Genomic DNA, 26,106 nt, shown 5'->3' on the forward strand with positions numbered 1-26,106 from the left:
CTCGGGCTTTCAGCTTGCTCTGGGGGGGAGAAAAAGAAACGCTCTCCTGGCTCTCATGTGTTGCTCACTTGTTTTCCGCGGAGTTGCCGTTTTTGCCATCCTTTCCATTCAACTTCCTGTTTGACTTTTGTGAAAGTCAGGAGGATGAAGCACCTGCGTGCACCCAGATGCATTTCTCCTTCATCTGTGGTTTTCCTTTTTGAATGGATAAGGGACACAGCTCATTTTTGCATCCCTCCCTCTCCCCCTCTCTGCCCCCTGCCACCCACATTTCGTGTTCTGCTTGCAGCGCATGCTTACATGATAGCTGGCTGCTCGGCCTCCCACGCGGAACGCCCACGGCCATGTGTGTGTCTTTGGGTGCATGCACAGTGGAGGGAGGTGTAATCCCCCCCTACACACTGTCGCAAACGCACGCACACACCTACCTAGGTTCAGACTTTTTGATAAAGAGCAGTGGATGACTGTTCGCTGCGACCTTTTCATGCTGCCTGGGAAAGAGCTGTTCCGTCTACATGAGATGACTCCGAATGGCTGCAGAACGTGGTGCGCTTGTTCTCCACTGTATCTGACCCTTTATTTATCACCGTCGCAGATAGTCTGTCCCGTTGTCGCGTTAAGAGAGAAGCAGAGCGGTAAGAATGCAAGAATTCCAGGAAGTTCTGCCTTCACACTTCTAATAAAGGCCACGTGGCACAGCTGATTGCTTGCAAGGAAGCGTTGCTCTCGCTTTACTGTAACAAAGCCAGCGAAGCTGACACTCCCTCCCAGCTTTTCTTACTGGACTGCTGATCAATACTCTAATGCCTTCCAGCCTTATCGGCCCTAATGATGGCAGCACTCATTACCGTTTAATGCATCTGTGGAGTGCATCTCAACATGTCTGTCTTACACTTCCCGGAAGGAATATTTATGTGTTTGTGCTTCTCCACGCTGAGAAGTGATACCCTTCAACCTGAGTGTGGGGCTGTTTAAGTACTCAGCAGTTGCTGCTGCCTGACACGTATGTGTATGTCTATTTGTCGATTGATTATTGATTGCATAAATATAATGAATCCTATCAGTGTCGTAATTGTTAATAAGGGGTGCTTGGGGTGACGTACCACTTTACATATCTCCTAAACATGCACCGACTTGAGCGAATGTCATTGTTTTGCCTGTTTACAACAATGGTGTCATAAAGACATAAGACATTTAAAATCTTATTGAAAATGCAAAGGGCTGGCACATAGATACTTACCATAATTTATTATAATTGTATTGTATTATATAAAACATAATTTTAAAGCAAGCTTAGAAAGTAAAGTATTGAAAAGCGGTGGGAATGGCATTAGAAGGCACAATGCAGAGAAAATAGCACATCCTGTTATGATAGTGGAGCCTGAGTTGTTGCTGCATTATTATGACAAGAATTGAATGCTCTCTTCACTGAAGTTGTGGGACTATTGTTGTCCATCTATGTTAATTCGTTGTACCCCTTGGTTTTAGTCGTTTTTACCCCAGGGTAGGTGAAATGCAAGCTCAGTTCACCTCACTCGCCGGCGTCCAGGAGACCTTGCGCAATGACCAGGCCTCTGTTATGCCCAGTTAAGGCCAGCTTAGGCATGAGCGGACTTACTGTTGAGATGTGCAGGAGTTATTGTTTAGATGTGCTTAGACATTAGGTGTTGGGACACCCAGCCAAACAAGATGTCCACTAAGATGTCTACTAATTCACTAATGTCCACTAAACCCTGCATTTGAAATTTGCACTTTCGCTAGTGGAGCCCAACCATTAAGCCCGTCGGTATTCCCAAAATTCACAAAGGCCAGGGAGCATTCCACTGAGCATTCCACGTATGCCACTGCACTGAATGTGAAGGAGTGTCTCAGTCTGGGCGTCAGTTCGCTTGCTGAGAAGCTACATGCCTGTCCTCCAGGCCTCACCCACGCTGACGCCTTGCCTCTCGATTGATGTTCTGTTCGGGTTCGGGCCCGCCTGACCGCTCGTTGCCAAGTTCTCCACTCAATGGGAAAAATGTATTCAACTATTCACAAATCAGGTGAAGCAATCGACCGTTGTGCTGCAATACTGTTGATTGGAAACCTGATTGGTGTGTCTTATTTCAGGCCTGAGACATATTCTTCAGCATGCTTCACAGTCAGACCGCAGCATCAGAAAACTGGATTTCTAAAAAAAAATTTTAGGCAGACGAATAAACTAACGTATAGAAAAACTAAATACTGAAAACAGACTTATATGAAGGGATTTTGACAGTACCTCTTTGCATGTGACGACTGACTGACTGCTGGGCTGTCACCTTGGCCCACTGTCTCGCCTCGCAATGCTGTTTACGTCACTGCAGGAAAACATGCGTAATGTCCGCAGTGCAATCGGGTGAAGGCAGTCGGTTGAAATCAGCCTGATACCAGATAGGTACAGTAGCTTGTGTGCTGTAGTGTAAGTGTTCGGGCAAAGGGCAGACAAGATCGCTGTCTCGGGACGCTTTGTTGTGAATTTACTTTGACACGAGACATGACTGCGAAAAGAAGCGAAACCTTCCGCTGCATAGCAGGCATTCTTGCCCGCTAGAGGTGACATTCCAAGCGTCTCGTCATCGTCCATTCTGTGGCCTTGCCTATTAGTGATACCGTGTCGACTTTTTGAAAATCAGGAATTCTCACATGCGAGTTCTGATAGAAAATCATGTGACATAGAATGTCATCCAAATGATTGATTAATTGAACATGTTAATTTCCATGTGCAAACACAGAACATGTGTTATGTATTTATCTTTGTAGGTAGACAACAGCACATGCAAAAATTTCTGGTTGGAAAGATGCATTATAGTCCACTCGGAAGGGCACTAAAAGTATGCATGTTCAGCCTAGAGTCTAAAAATATTAATGTGCACGTCTAATAACGTTCTGATAGTGAGACAAAGAACTTTCACAGAAAACATCAAAGACACTTTTTACTGTGCGAGAGAGAACAAATGTCTGTGTGTGACTTTCTGTATGTGGCCGAGACGAAACATCTCTTTTGTTGACCAGTTGACGTTCCAGGTGCAACTTTTTCGTTTGAAATTCCAGCACAATTCCAGCTGGGTGTGTTTCTGTTCCATGCTCACGCTCACAGGATTAGCTAAGGAGGAGGTACAGGAGTCTGAAACTCACTTATGACACAGGGAGTGTTTGTGGTTGTGTCTTTATCTGAGGAATGTTGCTGCCGTTACTGTTTGACCAGGGTGAGCTGCATGTGAGTGGCCCGTGGACCTCCAGGGCCTCTTCCTGGTCACCAGGATTTGTTGCAAAGAGGAACTCTGCCAGGATGTGTTGTCATATCCTATGGACGTTTGTGTGCATGTCAGTTAGATTCCTTTGTGCTCTAATAAGGAAGTCATATTGATGAATACAGCTCCAGCTATTCGAGGGACTTTCACCTGGATTTAATAGGCGCCCCCATTTGCTTTCTGGAATTCCGGGTATAGTTGTTAACCTCCGACTGGGGTTTTCCTAATGAAATATCACACTGCCGCGCTACCGTTTCTCCCGGGAGGGTGTTGCATGTTCGAGTATGTTTGCCGTGGACATGGTTTGGACGCCAGTCACATAAGTGTGTCTGACCCTCTGGAAGCTAGCGGGGGGTTATCTGCAAACCAATGACCTTTGCTGCATCCGATTACACAATCCTGTAGATCCTCTGGCTTTGATCGTTTTTAGATCCACTCTCTGGCCACATCATGGCACAGCTTCTGCATTAACTCTATTTGAGGTGGTGTGTCTCCATCTGCAGTTGGTCAGCCTCAGTGGTCAGATGCTGATCTGGATCTGGACCAAACACTTATCTCTAATTATGAATCTTCTGGTGTGTGTGTGTAGTATCCAGGCATATATAACAATGTGTCATATAGATGAAAGTTCTTCCTTCAAAGCGAATAAAAAACATCAGAAAAAAAGACGTTCAGACGTTGTGTCATGTGACCCCCCAAACACAAAGTACCATGGGTAGACATGGGTGAATCACTCTGGATAAGTCAGCACTATGAAATGAACAAAAACTGAACATGAACTGATGAATTGCAACCTGTTTAAAATTGCCTCAAAATATAGGTGTACCATGCTGAATGTCATTCAATATTTAACAAGGGCTTCTGCATACATGAACTAGTGCATTAGGATTTCATCATTTAATTCAGAAAGAAAAATCTAATGTTTTTCTAATGCAAATCCATTTTTCATTGATCATAGGTAATGTTCCAATCCTTTGCATTTTGCATTTGAGGTGATTTTCTGATTTTTCTTAGCTGTCAGCCATAACCAGCATCATAAAACAAAAATATTCTAGTTTACATGTAAAAATTACTTTTCATTATATTACATTTTTAATAGATATACTAGTGTGTGTATATGTTATTTAGAATGAAAGAATCTCAGGTCATAATTGTCTCAGTCCAAAACCCAAAAACCAAACAAGCCTTTAAACTAGGAGTCATGCTGCACAAACATGCTGTGGCAGCGGGCAGCTGGGAGAAGAGGTGACCCCATTAATGTTTTACTGCCTGTTCTCTCTGCCGGCACAGGACGGGGCAGGGCCTGTGCTGCAGGTTTCATTAGTTCAGAGTTTAAAAGTCCGATGCATCCAAACGGTAGCAGGTTTGAGACCAGCTCAGATGCAGTCTTCTGGCTTCATCTGAACATTGCTGTCAATTTGCTGTGGCTCATGCAAATACGGCAGAGCATGTAAATGTTCTGCTGCAGCTGAGTGTTGAGAAGTAGTTTGCATTTTGTGACACATCGTTCTTCTTTGGAAGGCAAAGTTCCTCCAGAAAAAAATTCCCCACTCGCACTTCTTCCTCACCCTCATCCGGGTTCCATCCTCTTTCTCGTGGACACCTTGTCATGGCTGATGGCATAAGCAGAGGAGCAGCCACCCAGAACAGCAGAAATACGACCGCGGTAACGGCCTCCATCAGTTACATCAACAAGCAGCTGTGTCAGTTCTCAGGCCAGCGCGCCAAAACTCTCCCCAAATCCCGGGCGACGGTTCCCACACCCGACCCCCCTGCGGAGCTGTGACCCCGTCCTGCCTCCCTCGGCCCTCCCTCTCTCACACTCCCTTCTCCGTTTCCTTGCCTTTTCCTCCCCTCATCCTTCCGCCTCTTATTGCCTGACCTGTCTGTCTGCAGGGAAGACGCAGGCCCTGATTTATCATTTTGTTGTTTCGTCTGAGACGTTGCAGGCCTTGCCCCCCCTCACTGATGCCCATTGCCTCTCCCATGACCCAGGCTGGAGGTGTGAAACCACGAGGGGTCTGCCCCCCTGCAGCGGGCTGCGGCGTTTGACACCTCGGCCTGGGTGCAGGCTCTTTCTCAGGAGTGCCGGGCGAGCCTCCGCTCTCATCTGCTGCGGGGGAAAGTGTCGTTCTGTTTTGTAAGCCCCAGCCACGGCACGTCCGGGGTCTGTGTGCATTTCGGACGTGTGTTGGTGTGCATTTTTGGCTGTTTGCTAACATTTTGTACACTCACATGACCCTCTGTTACTCCCGATTGTTGCGTTGCTCCCTCTCCGGTGTTCCGAACAAAGTTGTTGCACTACCTTCCTTCTTCATGATGTTTTCCAAACAATAGAACAGAGCACCATGTCTTGAGGCAATGTGACCTTAGTGACATGTCAGTTAACAGGCTGTTCTCTACCCTTATTTACCTAGTTTCATGCTGCCTGTAAACACACGCACAGAGACATACACACTCACTGTCCCCACTCCAAAATATGGGTCCTTTTACATGCATGCTGGCAGGTGGGTTTATGGGGTATGGCCAGGGTCCATTTAACCCATCACCCTTAGTAAGCAGCCATGACAGGCGCCCGGGGAGCAGTGTGTGTGCGGACGGTGCTTTAGCTCAGTGGCACCTCAGTGGCACCTTGGCGGTTTGAGATTGGAACCGGCAACCTTCCGACTACGGGTCCGCTTCCTTATCCACTAATTCACATTTATATGTGTCATGTATTCATAATTACCTACCATCCATCCAATATTATGATATTAAGTCAATATTTATTTCCCCAAGGCCAACTAATTCTGTTTTCAACATGATAAATTATTTCATGCATACTCGGATACTCGGAGAACAAAGTTATGTGTGTGAGAATGATATATTGAAAACCCTATGTTTAAGGTGAGCTATGTATGTACCAAGAAAATAGACAGAAATTGATAGTCACAGAAATGCACCGGAATGTGTCTACACATAAAACGTAATAATATTTTCATCACTTTGTTGTCATCCGATTATGCACGACTTGTAACTGAGATTATCTGTTCAGCACAAATGTGACCCCTTAACCATGAAATACATATGCATTGCTATCATTTCAAATCCATTAATGCCTAATTACAATTTTTTTTTCACTGATTAGATGATAAAGTTTATAAGTGGTGTTGGTAACTGTACTTGCACATTTTGCATTTGAGTTTCTCGATGTCAGAGTGCATTGCACATTGAAGCTTGTTCACAGCCAGTTAAAACAATTCCCGTTTACAGCCAGTTAAAACCCGAACGTTGTCGGTGGGGTATGAGCTCATGCAGTCAGAACTGCAGGGCTGCACTCCCACAGTGAGGGGGCACACTCTGGTTTTATGTCATCTGCCGCTGGAAAGAGGCAGCGCGTGCGTCAGCTGCGTGCAGATGTGGCGGCCGGTGACGGTGACAGAGGCGGGAGCGCGGAGATGCATGGGAGATCGCACGGAGGCCGGCTTTTCCGTCTGCCTCAATCTCAGCGCGCTCCATCCGGCGTTTCTCCAGATTTTTTCTGGCTGTCTCCACTCAATTACTTCATTTTATTGCTTCGGTAAATCCTGCTTATGTTTGGTTTGACATTTTCCACAGCAAAGACATTTGAAGTGCAATGTCAGTCTGGGTTTCAGTTATCACACAACACTCCTCACTCGAATTGTTTAAACCCGGTGTTCAAAGGCATGCAAGGGACTTTTTGTCCCACAGTGTCGAACTCAAAGGAGTTCACTTAAACTTGATGCTGGTACGGGGGGAAAAAACTGGATCAGAGTGTGCATGGGAACATGGTGTGTCTGTGTCCAAGGACCTCACAAAGTAGTCCTTTGGACAAGATGTCCTTATCAAAAAAAAAAAAAAAGAAAAGATAAATCTGTCTGTCTCCCTGTCGTATCAGGTTTTCAGTGTCACATTTAAAGGACTTGCAGGAGGACAGGCCAGTGTCAATTAGCGTCACACCTACTGGGACACAATATATGCTTTAAACGTACAATACAACATATTTGTGGAAATGAGTCAAGTTCATATGTATAGGGATCTGTAGCTTATAATGAGGACGGGCCCGTAGCCTCACTCTTCAGACCATGATGACATGATAACACATCATATGTGCAGGGTCACCTCACTTTATTTCTTGTTTTTGATTCCCCCGAGCAATAGCATCGTATCCCTTGATATTATTTTTCTATGCAATGGCCTATAGGTCAAAGGCTCCTTTTTGGAATGACAGGTACGATGCATGTGTTACCAGTTTAAGGCGTGACAAGTTCATTTTCAATGAAATTAACATTAGCTAGTAATCTAGGCAAAGCAAAATCTGTTTTGGTCAGATATGTTTTTGCAGCACTGTGTAAGTTGGTCTGGATTTGGGTGCTGCTGTTAGAGCGGCGGGGGTCTCCCCTGGTGAAATGTAAGCCAGGAAATGGAGAGTGTCAGTCAAAGCTGGAGAACCTGAATAGACGGTAGTGTGAGTCATAAGAAGTGTTGATGATGGCTTAAAACACATAATTGTTCATTATGTGTTCGGCCCACCATCCCACCTGGTTTCGCCGTCCACCCGTATCGTGTTGCGTGTTAATACTTGTTCTTACTGATTCCCCACACGCGAGCCTTTCTGAAGGATCTCCAGTTGGCCGTTGCTGTTATGTGATCTCGCCTGTGATGTGTGTGATTGCGATTAAATGGCGCTGCATGCAGGGGTCGTGTGACATCGGACGAGCAGCGGACGAGCTCGACTAATTTGTCTTTCTGAAGTGTGCATATTTGCCGGGTGACTTGTGCATTTTTTTTTTTTTAACTTGCAGCTATCACGTGATAATAGGCTCCGGGTGTGAAGGTAATCTTGTATGCGGTGAGCTAATTAGATAATGCTAATGGACTCTTTCCTCCGGGCTAATCCACATCCTTAAGCTAACGCAGTCACATCTCTACAAACATTTTTATTCCAGCACATGCGCTGTATGGGCCTGATCTTGTATAACGATTTTTTTATGCAATGTCATGACTGTATTAGCGGCAGGCGTAGGACGCTGGTGTCTGACACAGGGCAAATAAACATCATGTTCCCGTGGACCGCGGCAATGTCTGGACGCCGCTCTGGTGCGAGAGGGCGTGAGACTCCAGGGTGGGCCGAGACGCTGCGCTGTCACACCTCTGCAGCTGAAGAGCCGGCAGGAGGGCGCCAGGTCAGAAGGGAGGTCGGAGAGGGACAGATCAACCCAGGGCTTTATTTAAAGGGGGTGCCGGGTCGAGCCAGAAGCCTTGTTACCCCTTTTTTCTTGAGACAGAGGTGTGAAAGGGCCAATTTCAGCTTAGTGATGGCAAACTAAAACCTCCTAATGAGCGTGGTTCTTCCCCTGCAAGGGAGGGCACCGCGGGGGGTGTGAGAGTCTCTGAAGAGACCCCCTGCCCCGGGTGCATACACTGTCTGGACCGTGCCGTGTGATATGCAAGGCTCTAGCCGTCCGCGCTGCTGTTGTCACCAGGGCCATTTCCTCGGCAGTAGCAGAGTACACATTCCCCACAGTAGTGGGTCCGTCATATTATTCCAGTTCCAATCGGAATCATTGTTAATGATATGCATAAGAACCCCATCATTGAAATGAAATATGAAATATTTATTTTGCATCATATGTACTGATGTGTGTAAAGAAATAATGCATGTATTTCACCTTCTCTTTCAGTCGTGCATTGATAATTGTCAATCTTGCTGCATTAATAACTGTGTCTAACAGTGTGCTCTGGTACTGATTATTAAAGATTCGCGAGCATTGCAGCGTTAATATAAAAAAAAGGAAGTTGTGAGCATTTTGCCAATAGCACCCTGTGGGTATAGAATGTTATCTTTTTTTTTTCCATCCATTGTGTCGACAAATGGATTTGTACGCATTTCACTTGTCCCTTCACGGCCCAATTAATAAGGTAGCAGTGTTACGGAAGCTCCATCAAGTGTAAAGCGGTGCAGAGCTTTCTGCTCACACCTCTGAACCCGCCGTCGCCTAGCTGGGAAGGGGGTGTTTATGCGCCTCCCCCCACCACCTGGCCTACCTCCAAACTCTAAATTGTGGGAGCAGGATGCATACTGTGTGTGTGTGTGTGTGTACAGTAATGAGTGTATCGCGAGCCGCTATTCACACTGACAGCTCATCGGTGTGCTCTGACTCATGTGCTCTTTACTGAGTGCCACGCTGAGACATGCACACACACGCACACATTTCACATACACATTGCTGTGCAATGGGGGTGTACTCTAGTCCTGTAAGGCCCCCACTCACAGGGACTTTTGATGAGAGCAGCTTTATTCTCAACACCCTTATCCCTCTACCTTTACCAGTGCATCTGAAAGTTACAGGGAATATTTGTGTGTGTGTGGTTATGATGTAGCTGACAGCTGAATGCCAGTGTGAACAAAACATTTACACATATATGCATTTTTACTATGTGTGCACAGTCACATTTATACTTGGTCGTCAGTTGCACAACAGCGATAATAAGCAACTGTCAGCAATTGCTTAGAATTTGATCGGTCATACTTTTGGTATCTTAGGACATCTTGATTTTTGAGAATTATTTTGAGATTCTGTAACTACTGATTGTAAGTTGTTCTGGCTAAATAAATGCCTGACAAATGCCATAAATGTAGGAGAAGAAGAGAAAAATTCTACACGGAAATGCTGTAAATTGCATACATAAAAGAATTCCATGTGACACATTTAATGTGGGATCTGTGTCATGCTGGGGTTGCTGTTACACTCAAAGCTCAATGGTTGTCGGTGATCATTTTAGATAGATCATAGATAATTTTTCTTTTTTTCTTTTTAATAAATGCTAAATGATAAAAGAAGTGCAAATGTGCACAGTGCATATGTAACCGAAGCGGAGTGAATGTTTCAGTTATTAGGGGGTGTAAACTGATATGATAATGTATTGTGATACTTCCTCTACACTAGTAAAACACAGGTGTCAAGTACTGATGTATCATATTGAGCATTTGAAAACAAAGGGAAGCACAGACAAACTTTTTTGATGTGTGATGTAATTTTTTGAAGGTTTTGCACATGGTTTTTGATGAACATTGTGCAAGTTTAAATTGTACTTTTTACTTCTTTGTTAAACAAATATGTTGTTGAATTGCAATCATGTACTATGAGAGTATTGGAATTACTGTGATACCATTACCATGATATTATCATATTATACTTACTCTGTGAATCCCACTCCTACTAGTAAGGTTAGTAAGACTTGATTAGAGGGTTGCATTTTTATACATTCATTTCATTCACCTCAATCTGCAGCACACATCAGTTCCAGTAACTTCTGTAGCTTCTGACATCTGCAACAAGAAAAGAGGCCTACAGGGTTTTCATAATTATTATTCACATTTGGATGAGAAATATTATATCTACTCTCACTTTTGGTGGCTGGTTTTGAAATAGCATTGTAGGGGGAATCCCAGCCCTGGTAGAGGGGCGCGCTGAATTCCTGTTTTTAATGCACCTGGCTTTCTGAATAAATGGCATCTTTTAAAACTGGTCACTGATAAGAACCTGTGGCGATGCATTATAGGAACTGTTTACAACCAAAACACACGTTCACAGAATGATCTACAAGCAAGGGTGGCTTTTGACTAAGATTGTCAATCCAGTGATCTTGGTACAACTTTCACTAGTTACTGGAACTTCTGCATGTGCATGTGCTATAATTAAACACTGACCATGGTAAAAAAAAAAAAACAATAATGAGGCATTCAATGCTTCCGTAACGTATCACCATGGAGAGAGGGATATAAAACAGCTGTTGGCTGTAGGGTGTGTCTTTTTTTCTTACAGAGTTACAAAATTTAGAAGACCTGGCACCAGCTCCACGTCTTGGATTACAGGTGGACCCAGTTCATTGTTACCCTTATGCAACTGCCAGTACTTTATTTCTTAATAACATTTCCTGCTTCCAAACTCCTTCCTCCTTCCCGCCGGTTCAGAGTGGCAGAGCACCTCACCTCTGCAAGGCCTGCACTTTTTCCAACTGTTCCCCTCATCCTCACTCCTTCTTTACATCTCAGGTTTGGATCAGATTACTAAGATCCCGCATCGCCAATATTCACCTAATTTTGTCCCTGATTGCAGAAGCTCCTTGATAAAAATAGCCGCAGAGCCTGCGATCAGCTGCGGACATATGTAACGTCTGTGGCCTGTAATTCAGCGGCAGCGATGCTGCAGGTGATTCACAGCTATTAAACGTTAATGGGTCAATTTCCTCATTGCTTCTGACGTCCTTTTGGAATCCAGGCGCTATGATGATATGTGCATTGGCAGAACAGGCGGGTCTGGGCATGGTTCACGGCAGTCCTCCTGTCCTAGGCGTGTGCCGGAGAGCCATCTTGAATCTCTGCTCGCGTCACTTTCTTCTCATCACAGTGAAAGTTGCTGCCAGAGGCCAATATCATCCATTTGCAGCGCTGCAGCACTACTGTTATTGTTTTACACCCTCAGTTAACCGAACAGTGTCTTGAAAGTGCGGGTGGAAACCCAATGTCAGAGCAGATGTCTGCCAGCAGATGTAACATTAAATATTAAAAATATGGTTTTACATTTAACATTCTTTGCCCAATTCATGATATTGTGGTCTTGAAATGAGAGTAAGCATAAACAGCCTTCTACAGAAGCCTTATTTTACTTCACAGGTGAGCAGAGTACTGTTTTAAAGTATTAAATTAACATAATTTAATGTAGCAAGCCTCACGTCTAATACTTCTAGCCAGTTTTTGCAATATTAGAGCTGTAAACTATAAAATTTTTGCTTATGATTATCATACCATTATAATGTTGGCTAATGCAGTTTCATTTGTTTGTAATGAGTTTTTTAATTTAGCAAACTGTGTGCATCAGTGTGTGCAGCAGGTGAAGAGCTGCGGGGGACGGGGGGCAGGGGCATGAAAAGACCTCCACCCCGCGTTTGACGCCATCTCGGGTCTGCTGACATCAAGGCATTGGAGGCCGGCTGGGCTCTGTCTCGCTCAAACCTGAGCTGGAGGAGCAGTGTAGGAGTGGAGGCCACAGGCGGGTGGCTCCTCTCATTTCTGTGCAAATGTGTGTGTGTGTGTGTGTGTGTGTGTGCGTGCGTGCGCACAAGCGTGTGTCAACATCGGTTGTGGTCAGTGCGTAAGAGCAGCAGTTCCGTGACCACAGGCGCAGAGTGAAGGTGTGAACGGTTCAATCGTGAGAGCGCTGAGGGGAGTCTGCGTATGAACCATACAAGATTTCACTGTCAGTTCTGTTTAGATTTAAACTGAATTCTTAGTATCTTTTTCATTTGATAAATTAAGCTTTAATCTATCTGAAACAATGAGTGAAAGTAGACAACTGATACTATTAGTATGTCAAGCATTTTGTTACAATTATACCAGGGCTACATCAACGAATCGATTAAATTGATAAGGAGTCGACAATGAATATCATAATCGATCTGTTGTGTTGCACGACACAGACATTTGTTAATTAAGAAAAAACCTCTGCGTCCCTGCCACATCAACACCATCTGAGCGGCTGTTTTCTGCAGCAGCCAACATAGCCTCAAAGAGCGAGCCTGAGCTGGGAGCATGTTGACATGCTTACATTTTTCATTTCTTGCATTGCAATACAAAGTGTCTGAACAAAGGCAGTGAGAGAGAGTAAGTGTGTTAGTGTGAGTCTCTGTGAGTGTGTTTGTCTGCAAAAGTGTGTGCGTCTGCAAGTGTGTGCATCTGCAGTGTCCTGTAGAGAACATGTTATGACATTCAAACGAATCCTGTAAAAAAATTATAAATTATTTTTGGTTCTGGCAGCTCAGGGGGCACTTTATTTTAAAAGTCTATATATTTGGCAGGTGTAAAGCATACATGTTTAGTCCATTGTGTAAGTCCATTTTTATTTTATTTTATTATTCTAAAAGCTCAAGGAGCACTTTCAAGATTTTAGTTCTGTTTTTGAATAAAGGGTTGGAAATGAATGCTTTTATCATTGCTCTCAGTATTCAGTCAATAAAAAAAGTTTAAAAAAAATTATATATTGTACTGCTTTTTTTATTATTAATCTGTAATTTTTTTCAAGCTTTCCTGAGTTGCTTGAAGCAGGAGAAGATGTAGTGCAATAGAAGGTCTCTAAAGTGAAACACATTGCGTGGAGTTCAGCCATCCAACCACCATGCCAGCTTGCCCAGTCAAAAACTGGAGTTACCGTGGCAACAACCCTCATCCTGCTTATTGCATGTGCTGTGTGCAGCATTATCATAGGGATCAAAGATCTCCCTTTGTCTTGTCTCTCAGACTCACAGCTCCCTCCCATGTTCAAATATGTGAGATCATGACATTCGAACTGCAAAATGGACACAATGTGGAAGTCATTGAAATGACAGGGTGAGCTTTGACCTCTCGCGACACCTGAGATCACTTGCTGAGCCATCGAAATCAACACGGTGGCCAAGTGTTTGCACATTACACATTTGCGCTTTTGCTGGCCATTGTAAATAGTTTGTGCTCTTTGGCCATTGGGTTCTTGCTGAGTGCTGTGCAGGAAGTGACATGGTCCTCTGTTTACCAGTAAACTGAGGAAAATTGACGAAGGACATAAAAAGACAAGCAGAGAGCCGACAACACAAACACATGAAATAAACTCCTCAGACGGCTGGAATAGGGTAAGCTGCTGCTTCTGCAGATGATTAAATGCTTCACCATCATCATCATCATCATCATCATCCGTGTACTGCTCTCTGCAAAACACGAGTGACACTTTGATTTGTGGTTTTAACTTAAAAACAAGACAGGCATTCATCTGACTGTGCGCGTGTATGTATATGTGGGCGCATGTGTGTCATCTTCACAGGCTGGCCCACTAAAGTGACTAAAGCCAAAATGCTGCAGGTGGGATGGGGGAGCGGTGGCGGTGAGGGGGTGTCTCTGTGTGCGGTGACACGGTGCAATGCAGAAGGGGATTGCCTCGTGTGGGGGCGGTCAAGGAAACGAAAGGACATGAGGGGAGTGAGAGAGAGAGTGAGAGAGAGACAGAAAGTGTCAGCGATGCCAGCAAAGAGGAACAATCCACTGTGGTCAGAAAGTGACGCTGTGCGTGGGTGTCGCCTGACCAGTTTTAGGGAATATGACCCCAAAGTTGGTATTTGACTGAAGTAAAGCAGGGCGAGAGTTCATGTGGCTGAGGTCTGCCTCGCCTTTTATGTGGCTCTGTGGGCACAGCATTTACTGTCAAAGAAAAGGTCAACGCTTGGGCCAGAGCCACATCATTCTCATTTTTATTTTTCTCTAAAATTCACGTATCACTCCAGCTGAACCTGTCATGCCCTGCTTTCAAAAAGCAGCGATTGTCCACATTCATCCAGAGCGACTCTAAACCAGTTATTAATGGGTCAGTGCCCCTGCTTCCCCCTGTAGTGGGAATCGAACCTGCAGCACGGTGGTAGTAGCCTAGTGGGTAACACACTCGCCTATGAACCAGAAGACTCAGGTTCAAACCCCACTTACTACCATTGTCTCCCTGAGCAAGACACTTAACCCTAAGTTGCTCCCGGGGGGGACTGTCCCTGTAACTACTGATTGTAAGTCGCTCTGGATTAGGGTGTCTGATAAATGCCGTAAGCTCTGTGGCCTTCAGGTTGCGAAACAGTTCGGTTAGCCACTAAGCCACTACACCCCTGCAAGATTATTAATGTCCTCCAGTAACAAGCCAACCCTAAACAGCTTTCAGCAACTCTGTCCCCTGCATTAACATTTGCTGCTATTGAAAAAAAAACTAAACCACCTCGGCTGTCATCAGTGACGTGCTGGAGAATCTGACTTTTTATGGAATGACTTTTAGCACACAATTTCTTAAATATTAATAATTGCAAGAAAAGGCAGATGGGCTGTTATGTAAGTATCGTCAAAGCTGTTTGTGATGTAGGGCTGGCTTATGTAGCATTTTCACAGGCCTAAAATAGACTTTGATTTCTCAATATTGGTACAGACAATAACAAAGTAATAACATATGTTGTAACTGGTGAACAGATGTGCACAGACCAGCTGTGGGACAATGTGGGACAGGTAATTGATAAACTATTGCCATCTGTCATGAATAGGCCCACTAAGGGTGGTCAAAGGAAATCCAATTGTCAGTCAGAGGACAAAATCTTCCTAGAAGATGCAGATGAAATGTGACAAAGATCACAGCTACTGGTGGTTAGTGGCTGATGGCCAAACGCAATTTATGTGTCTGAAAAAGCATGACACAAGAATGATTTTAGAATTAATCGAATGGAAAGATACCTTAGGTGCAAATACTTTACTCTCACAGTTTGATCCTGTTGTTTGCTATTTAATCTCAACCTCAAGTAGGGCTGAGCGATAAAAAAGTAAAATGCCATATCGTCAAGGCCTTTGTGAAAGTGCATGATGCATTCCTGCAGCCCCGGCTACTTCTGAAGAACGTTGAGGAATTTGCTGTTATAAAGAAAGAAAGTGAAGTGATTGTCATTGTGTGTCCTATGCTCTTTACCATCACCCTTGGTGAGCAGTGATCAGCCATGACAGGCGCCCGGGGAGCTGTGTGTGGGGACGGTACTTTGAGGGCACCTTGGTGGCACCTTGGCAGGTCGAAATTTTGTACACCCTTCTTCTGCAAGGTTCTTTATCTGCTGTGCAGGACGTGCTGCCGGGACAGCCCTGTGTCAGCTACCCACCTCGGTGCCACCCCTGGCCATTCTGCCTGGCCCACATTGCCCCATCTACACACCACAGAAAGCCCCTTAACCAGAAAAGACAGAACCTGGACGAAGACTACATCAGGCTTCACAGAAGCCCAGATGGCAGGCAGTGACAGAGACATTTTAGATTTGTTTGTTTCTGAGATTGCTCACTGGGGCTTTTGTGCTTTGACATAAGCCTTCAGTGGGTGACTTCACCAGCGCTTGACCTTTACGCTGCGCCTCTCCCGCCAATCAATAGATCGGGTTCTGGTGATGAGCGATGACACATTTGCTCACACATGATCTGCTCCTGCGGAGCTTTAGGCTGCTTTTGTGTGTGTACACAGTGTGTGGGTGAGTGGTTGGCTGAAGGGGGAGAGAGAGAGAGAATGCGTGTGTGCGCGTGTGTGGAGAGAGAGAGAGAGAGAGAGAGAGAGAGAACATACTGGAAACCACGTGGTCCCTCTCAGGGCTCCCTGCTTCCTGTTTCTGTGCCTCCACTGCCCGTATATGGTCAATGGCGTATGGTGGAGTGGAGTTTCGTCAGTGCGCGTGTGCTGCGTCGCCTCTGTGCTCGCTGCCATTCTCGCGGTCTCTCGCGTTCGCCTCCTCCCTCCCTCCCTCCCTCCAGCCCTCCCTCGTTTGTTCTCTCTCTCTCTCTCTCATGCTCTTTCTCTGACTTGGCTGCGCGCTGCCACGCTGCCTTACAAAAACACCCTGCTTTGGCGGAACTACATGTCCCGTTTTGCTGTTGTCCTGTAATGATACAGACACATTCTAACCATGTGCACATGAAATAGTGCAGGACCTTATTCTGTCCTGTCTTTGTCTTTTGCACTCTGTGCGGTCCTGTTAGCACTTTGCGGCGCTCCTGGACGAACATTGTCTCATTTCACTGTGTTCTTTTTCTATGGAGGAAATTATTCGGTGTAGAATTGATCCAAGTTCTGTGTGAAGGCATGCTTCATTGTAGGAGCCTAGTGGGTAAAGCACTCGTCTCTGAAGATCAAGACGTCCCAGGTTCAAGCCCCACTTACTACCATTGTGTCTCTGAACAAGGCATTTAACCCTGTGTCTCCAGGGGGACTGTCCCTGTCACTCCTGATTATAAGTCACTCTGGACAAGGGCGTCTCCAAAATGCCATAAATGTTGTAATGGATTATAGATGCTCAGACAGTGCTGGTTGTCAAATGTTGTCACATGACTCGCAGGATTGTGGTGTCTCATTTTACCAGTGGTTGTCATGACCTTTTGCGATCCTGACTGTTCCTCGAGAGCCGGCTGACCTTGGTAGGTTCCCGGCTTATCATGCGCTGGTCGGGGAACTGGCATTGGCCTGCGGTCCTGCCCTCTGGCTGCGAGCCAGCATGTGTGAAATAGTTCAATGGTCTCTTTCTGTCCCTCACAGCATTGGTTCTGCTGCTCTTCCTCTCCCTGTCCTGTCTATGTGGGTGCTTTCGTGACAGATTTTTCTTGTTTCAGTCCACGTACTCACCCACTCACCCACTCACCCACCCATCCTCACACAGACCACAGTTCCCTGAGATCCTCAGCTCATTCGGACAAACACTCGAGGGGCGCAGCTCATTTTCTGTCCATTCATATTGAAATCCTGGACATCACTGTGACAAAAGCTTATCACCTGCGAGCCAGGTGATGAAACCCCGGCTCTGGCCTCATCACCTGAATACGACCCCCTCTTTTCTGTAGATTTTATCTTTGCGTTGCACTAACCTAATCACAACTGCATGTTTGGACACATTCGCACGACTAATACAAAATAATATAAAACACATTACGCTTGAAAAAAGGGATTAAAGACGACGGCCGCACGAGGACATGAGTGAAACTGCACTGTTTACAGAGCTGACCTGTATCTGCAGTAAATGCACTCATGCCTACAGAGAAGAATTCTGACCCTTGTGAGAGAAACCAAGGAAGAGAGGGGAGGAAAAACAGCCGAGTGAAGAACATTCCTCCTCCTGTGAGAAAGGCGTGTTTTTCGGTCGCTGTGAGCAGCCGGTGGTGTAGGGCCATGTGAAGATGGGCCAGGCGAGGCCCGTTCCCACACCATCGGCGGTGCTGCAGTCGGAGGGAGCCGCGGGCCCTGAGAATCTCCCCGAGAGATGTTTGCTTGTTCCGTCTCTCCTGCAAGTTCATGTTTGAAGATCAGAATGTGTGTTTTCAGTTCCCTTGATGCTCAATGGGCCATTATTCGTCAGCATTCTTCTCTCTATTGCACTTTATTTTTGATTGACAGCTTGTTATGAATCACAAGTTCATTGTCTTTTCCCCCCGCTTGTTTCTTTCAGGAACTGTTTACAACAGAGGAGATAAACGGTAAGAGCTGAGTTCACCTGTCTCCTGTCTCACTGTATGCTGTCCTGTAGTCTGATGGTACACACTCCAGAACACTGTGACCTTATTTTTATTATTACTGTCATTATCCTCCGCAAGCTTTCAGTCCTTTCACACAGCCTGTTCTGTAGCTGTGCTGTCACACTTTCCACATACTGTATGTGACCTGGGGCTATTATTGGTATGTTTGTGTGTGTGTGTGTGGCTGTGTGCACAAACTCATCTATTTTCATTGTTTTTCAGGGAATGTCCCTATAGGGATCGGTTAAATCCCTTAAAGAAATAAGAAATATGTTGTATTTCTCAGAGTCAGAAGTTTCTACTGTAAATCCGCCCCCCTCCCCCCGAAACTGGAACTCCAGCTTGGAAACTTTGATGAATTTCAGCAACCCTCGACCTCTACATCCAAGATGGACGCTGCTCTAGACTAAACAGCAGTGAAAGCTGCAGCTATGTGCTGTTTATTAGGACTGACGCCTTAGGAGTTCTCATCAAGTCGTGTACACAGCGATGTTCAACTCCTAAAATTCCAGGCCTTGCTTACAATAGCTGTCTTGGTGCTGGAACATATTAAACTCAAGTGTGACGTCAATCCCAGCTTCCAGGTTCCCACTTGCATTGTGTGACTCTTCTGTCGCTGCATCAAACTACTACCTCTGTAATCAGCGTGCTCCAGCACTCTGGATATGAGTGTCACAATGCATGTAAATATACTGTAAGTGTGCTATTGTGCGCACATGCAAGGCATGTGTAGGCATGTGCATATGTGTCCCCTATGCAAAGCAGGGAAGGGCTTTCCTCTCCAGTTTCTTTGTATACTGGGAAGGGTTGCCTGTCGCCTCCTGATTTTACTAATCGTCTCCAGGCACGGCGGGTGACCTGGAGTAGACCTGTCGCTGCTGTAACCGCTGCTGCGGGTTTTCGCAATGCGCTATCCGTTTCCGTGATAACAGGCATGCCCCGGCCGCACACCTTCCCAGGATATTCTGTCAGTTCCCATGGAAAGAGGATTTCTTTTCTCTTTTTTTTTTAACCCCCTTTGGGAACATCCCTGAGGCTGTTGTTCTCTCAATGCCATTCCCTGTTTTCACCCAGCTCGCTTTCTTTCTCTTTCTCCTCTTTTCTCGGTTCTGCCTGCTGCTCTTGTTCGACCTGCTCCGCTTCTGGTGAAACAGGTTTCTGTTTCTTTTTCCTCTGGATGCCTCTGGAGCCGCCTCATGCTGGTATCCAGCACTTTGCCGGGGCAGGCAATACTCCCATAACCGGCCTCTGCAGAGTACATTTCTTTTACAGAGGAAGCAATGACACTCCCATTCCAGCCCAGTGAATTGTGTGGAAAGGCATTCATTGCATTCCGGCAGAGCGTTACTTGAAATACATGGAATTGAATTGCTGGTATGGAATTGTATTGTTATAAAGAACAAGATAAAAGATTGCAAATATGTTGACCTATGCAAGAAAAAGCGTCTCTATGCTGCATCACAGCGCACAGCTCTGCATGTGTGTGAGTGTTTGGAGGGCTGAGCTGCACATTTCACGTGAGTGGGAGGTTAAGTGGCCCTCAAGGTCATGAATATCAGTGCACAGCTACATTAACAGCAGATCAAAGCCTTACAAAGAGGTAATGACTGTGGAGGGCCAAAGTGAAGCAGCAGTCTCGTGGTGGGCGACTGGTGTGTGAATATATCTCTGTGTGTTCTGGGGGAGAAGGGGCGGACTTCCTGCTGACCTGGGGACAGTGTAATGATGTGGGGACGGTGGCATACTTTAAAGCCAGGCACCATTCAGCTGAAGTGCCTGGGCAGCGTGTGAAGGGGGGTGTATTTGCATGGAGGTGGGGTAGTGTCATCCCTGCGTAAGATGGTGAAGTGGGTTAAGGGGGCGGGGTTTAGTATATGGACTGCATTGCAAGCCAGAAAGGGTGTGTATGTTAAGGAGAATATTTCACATGAAGACATGATGTAGTCACCCTGCGATGGCACAGGTCTCACACACACAGGCAGGCAACAGGAAGTGTGTCAGTGATAGGGGACCAGTGCATGGGGGACATTCTGAGAGAAGATGGCCGCTCTCTCTCTCACATCCTCAACGGTGTCCTACTTCATTCTGGCCACACAGACTCGCCCCACCGAACTCCCAAACTCTCCTACAGCCCTCCACCTCCCTCTTTTTGTTCCCTTTTTGCTTCTTGCAGCAGAGGACAGCTCTTCCTGTTCAGACAGGGGACACTGCATTACTTTTTTTTATACAAATGGGAACATCTGGTTCTGGGAAAAATAGGGGAGGTGGGGGTATGAAGTTGGAGAATGTACTAAATTGTAGCCTCTTTTTCACCTATATGAGCCTGAAATGCTGGGTCCTTTTCCCAGCTCCTGTGAACAGCCTGCAGGAGGAGGGGGTGCTTTGCGCCAGGGCCCACATGACAGGCAGCTGTGAGAGAGAGAGAGAGAGAGAGGCAGGGCGGGGTGCACAGGGAGAGTCCTGGGAAAACTGACCACTACAAAAACCAAGAGTGTTTATCCCAGAGACGGTAGAGTTAAATAACAGGGTCGTGATGCTCGGCCATTTATCTTCAACCCTGCAATGACCAGCACCACAGGTCTGAATTTCTGGTCTCACTTGATGTTAATTATTCTCGGGAAATGAGAGAAGCCCCCCTGTCTCGTTTGAAACGAGTCGAGTTGTTTTTTTCCTTTGGAGTGTGTGTCGGTACAGCCTGACCTCGCCAGATCCTCAGCTTGGGTGGGAAAGTTGGCTGCCAACCTCTCGACAGCTGTGACAGTGCTCCAGCTCCAGCTCGCAGGAGACGGCACCCGGGCCAGTGTGGATGGAAGTTAACCCTCGGTTCAATAAACCATCTCCTCCAAGCTGCTGGTCCCCAAATTGTGACCTAATATGAATGCCGGACACACGTTACAACTTCATTTCGGCAATTTTGGTTTCAGGCTGTTCAGAGTTCCCACCAGCAGGTGAGACAAAGCCAGACTGAACACTGATAAATAAAATGCGAACAATTACAATTATGAATTAATAAAATCAATGAACATTTTCCTGTCAGGCTGACTTCATTTTCCAAAGAGCCAGACAGAGTTGTCTGCCCTCTGTAAGAAATAGTCAGGGGACCACTACACTATAGGGGAAATGAGGGCAGTAATTACGCAGACAGGGGGGCAAACAGATCTGTGGAGCAGCAGATGATTCCTGTGGAAAAATAACGAAACATTCGGAGAAGCGGCATGCGCCAGTTGCCGGTAGTTGTGGGGTATTTTTGACATTGCAGCGCGTTCTGGGTCCCTATCCGGTGGCAGAGGCGTCATACACGCAGACGACCAAGACCGGCTGAGATCCTTCAGAGACGGGCTCTTTTTCCAAACCCCCTTTTCCAACCATCGGCACAGACTGTGGTTTTGCATGGAATAATGCCCGCCCCTTTTTTCGCCCCCGTCTCCCTCCTCTTTGCCCTGGCTCTGTCTCACTCTGTCCAGACAAGTTCACCGCTGGCAGTTAGCAAATGGCAGTTTTGCAAGCTGCTGTAGTCTAGTCAGCAAGTTTGCACCATGAAGTCATGGCTCTTTGCATGCGTGTTTTTGTAACGAGCGTCTGCACGAGACTTACGGCAAGGAATGCTAATCCCCCACTGCTGCTCTGTCTCTTCATTTCTGAATAACACAATTTTTGCAAAATTCTGCCATTTTTGTGACCAAATTTCAGGATGAATCTCCAGACTAAGGGTCATATTTTTGCAGCGTTAATTCAAATGTAGCACATGGGGCATATTTACTAATGTCACTGTGTGTCTTGTGAATTTACAGAATTTTTTTTGGCGAAGATATAGAAAAGATTTAGAAAAATTGTTGTCTTTATCTCGGGTAAGACTTGCACCATATGGTTCTTGCCACTCTGCATTATGTTCTCATATCCAGAGCGTCTTTCAGTCACTTGCTACAGATTTGCTGGGAACCCAATGGTTGTGAGTAGAGTTTGAACCTGTGACTTTGTGGCCATGCAGGTCCTACAGAGATTTGTTACCCAAATCTGTGTACCAGCCTAAGGACAGGTGTGCTTACAAGTTGGGGTTCATTTTGTCACTAAAATAGATTGCACTCAATCAGGATTTTTCGGATGATTCCGACCTTGTTCAGAAGGACAGAATCTGATGATAATTAAATATGTGCATCTGTTTAAATGTTATGGTTTGCACAGCATCAGAGATGCATCTGGTTTCTGCAGCCCAAAATAAATAGTACATGGTAAACGTTGGTGCTGTATTGCATGTCTAATTTTGGTCATTTGTAATAAATGCATCTTTAAGATTTCCTTATTCTTTGATTGTAATGTATTGTTCTTCTTCTTCTTATTATTATTATTATTATTGTTTGCAACATGGCCTCACTCCTCCCAGGTGAGTTTGTATCTGGACTCTGGCTTGGTCTGTGTGGAGTTTGATGCTAGAAGCATTTCTGCAGACCTACGGCTCATGTCTTGATCGGGGTGTTATGAGGCCATTTCGACCTCACTGCGGAGCGCCAGCTCGCTGACTCAGCTGAAGAAATTGCTGAGAGGCAGAGCTTGTGAGCGCGGGACCGCGTGTGAAACTTCTGTCGGACGCTGTGTCTTGTCGTACTGTCCTGGATCCGGTGTCTGGGCGCTCGGCCGTGTTTTGTAAACAGTAATCTGAGGCTGCCGTGGACAAGACGACCTGGCATGATTGGACACCGGGTGCAGGGACTGACGGGATCAGGTGCTTTACTGTAAGCTGCAGCAGAGGTGACATAACACACACACACACACACACACACACTTACACTGATATACACACAGGGCAACGGTTCCCGCACTCTCACTCCATCCGTCTCCCGATCTCTGATTAGCTGCCTCGGCCTCTCTGGCTACCTCAGTCAGCCAATCGCAGGCCAGAAATCCAGGGCCCTGTGATCTCATGCTTTTGCTCACTCACCAGTCACATGAGATCATCGCATCTACAGCTCATCGGACCCCCCCACCCACCCTCTGCTCTTCTCTTCCCCACTCCTCCACTGCTTCTCTGTTTCTGAATCTGACAGCAACGTCTGTAATCGCTGCTTCCCGGAAAGACGGAGGCAGTATGTGTGTGTGTGTGTGTGTGTGTGTGTGTGTGTGTGTGTGTGTGTGTGTGTGCGTTCATTCCCCCAGTTTCTCAGCTTCCTTGGTGAGATCAGAATACATTTTACTGAGCTGATCTCAACTCTGGAAAAGCCCGTGGCAAAACTCCAGCTCTGTTGCTCGGTGACCGAGGGGGTTGCTGGGAATTCAGAGGGGTTTCAGCCCAGTCCACTGAGAGGGCTCTCACCATTCGGACCCGACTGTATCCTTGTTCTGTCTCCTACTCTCACTTGCTCTCTCTGTGTCTCGGTTTTTCCGATCCATTGTTGAACACATATGGTTTTTGGGTGGGGGTACATGGAGTGACTGGGAAAATTAATCGGATTGTTTGGAAGGGGTGGGACTTTCCACTTAACAACAGAGGCCTTTGCTCCAGTTATTGACGGGCCGAAGTGACTCAGGCAGCATTTGAAAAACAATCAGTCAGGAAAACAAGTGCGTTTCCAGGTGGGAGGGGGGCTTGTTGATCATGAGGGTCTGAATAAGACTCTGACCTCAGGTCCAGTCAGCTGCTCCGGCCCGTAAGACGCTGTTTTCCTCAGATGTTGTTGGATCGGTGCCATGGCTTCTTCCGTCCTTCACCACGTGGGCTGATGTAACGTTTTTCAAAAATAAACCGTTTTTTTCCTCCTCCGTGGCTGGAGCCCGTTCCACGGTGGCAGGAAACGATTGTGTTTGCGCAGCATGCTGCACCCTCACCAGATAAAACAGGGGCAGGGGGAGACATTTAAGCCAAGTCCTGCCCAGTTCCATCGTTTAGTTTCCAAGAAATCCGAGCAGTTGCCAGAGCAGAGGCCTGACATACCCCCTGCGCCCCCTGACTGCTCCTTTCACTTCCTGTTTCCATGTGTGGACGGACACTCAACACTCTGCATGTGACAGACATTGGGGACAAGCAGGAAGTGGCCATTTGTCATGGTGACGCCGCATATCTGTACCCATCATGCATCTGATCCTCCAGTATGCAGCAAGCTCACACTCAGTCCTGTGATTGGGTTTTAGGTTACATCCTAACAGAGTTACGGTCTGCTTAGGTGGATGCTGCATGAAAAGTTAGACCCAGTCATTGCATCATGGTTTGTTTTCCCCTTTGCTGCTGCTGCACTGACCACCTCTGTTTTAGAACTGACCTGCAGTATAGAAATATATGGTGGCCAATGAGGTCATCTTGAGCAAGCTACCGTCCCCACACACTGCTCCCCGGGCGCCTGTCATGGCTGCCCACTGCTCACCAAGGGTGATGGTTAAAAGCAGAGGATGCATTTCGTTGTGTCACCGTGTGCTGTGCTGCAGTGTATCACAATGACAAAAACAATCACTTTCACACTTCGCTTTCATGCAATATAGGTAGAAGCCTAGTGGGTAACACACTCACCTATGAACCAGAAGACCCAGGTTCAAATCTCACTTACTACCATTGTGTCTTTGAGCAAGACACAAGTGTCTCCAGGGGGACTGTCCCCTGTAACTACTGATTGCAAGTCGCTCTGGATAAGGGAGTGTGATAAATGCTGTAAATGTAAATATGGTGAGTAGGTATAATAGTCCCACAAATAAATGAACCAATCAAACAGATTGAGGGACCAGCTTCTTCTCTTTTTTGTTGCACATTATCATTATCAGCTTTGGTTTAGCTTGGTATTGGTTTGGAAAGCAAATAAGATGTAATAGTTGGTCTAGACATCCTAATTAATATTAAAAGGGTTAATAGGAGAGTTATCTATTTGGAAAGTTAAGTGAGAATTAGATTCTGAACCAGAATCATTCAGATGTTCCATTTTATCAGGATCTGTTCAACATGGTGGGATACAAGGTCATGGGAAATCCTATGAGGTCCAGCATGCCCACGTTGGCTCCAGGAGGCCGTGGCTGTGCAGTTAAATTTGCAATGGTGCAGCAGTCGGGTGGAATGCATTTGAGTACTGCAACAGGGTTAATTAGAGTAACAGATCATTTTCTTAAAAGGAAAGAACCCAGTCCAAGCATAACAAGACTCCTAGCATGTGACTTTTTTTTCTCTTCCCCTCTTGACTGTTCCCCTGATTCTATCATACATGTGGACATGAATGGGAACTGCTGTATAAACACATGAGTGTGTGTGTGTGTGTGTGTTCCTGACAGTAAGATTAGCAGTTTACACAGTTTCTATTCCAGAGATTAACATGAGGGTTTCGTTTTTTTCCATTTTGATCATCGTTCAGCAGCTGAAAATGTCGGAAAATCCTTTTTATCTCAGCTGTTATCAGTGCCATTTCTTTTTTTTCCATTCTTGTTTCCATGATGTGAACTGTTATCATTGCAGTATTGATCGGTGGCAGGTTTTATAGATGACAAGACCCAGCCCAAGGTCATAGGCTCTGGGTTGCCTGTCGAAGTGGAAACAGAACAGCTGATAGCTCAGCGTCCGCCTTTTTGACCCTGCAGGATTGTTCATGGAGTGCAGAATTACCTGGAACTCTAATCTTATCTCTCGCTTCTGCTGAGGAATCCCTCCCTCCATCATCCAGGTGGCATTTTCTCTCCCTCCCTCCAGTAAGCAGCTAATAGGTGGGGACAGAGCTCATTTGAAACAGTGGGATTGTTTTTTAAGAGCCCGTGCCAAACGCCATTGATAAACAGGTGGGG

At 46.0% G+C, this 26,106-nt stretch overlaps 1 protein-coding gene across 1 annotated transcript in view; it reads left to right on the forward strand.

Annotated features, from left to right (window-relative positions):
• LOC114802399 (guanine nucleotide-binding protein G(I)/G(S)/G(O) subunit gamma-7-like) overlaps positions 1–26,106 on the forward strand; it is a 43,823-nt gene that overhangs the window by 11,740 nt on the left and 5,977 nt on the right. The window contains exon 2 of the mRNA XM_029001273.1: positions 18,294–18,321. The gene's annotated coding sequence lies outside the window, so the exon portion shown is untranslated. The remainder of the gene's footprint in view (positions 1–18,293; positions 18,322–26,106) is intronic.

Source organism: Denticeps clupeoides, chromosome 13, assembly GCF_900700375.1.
Source record: "Denticeps clupeoides chromosome 13, fDenClu1.1, whole genome shotgun sequence".
In the NCBI taxonomy this organism is placed as follows: Eukaryota; Metazoa; Chordata; class Actinopteri; order Clupeiformes; family Denticipitidae; genus Denticeps; species Denticeps clupeoides.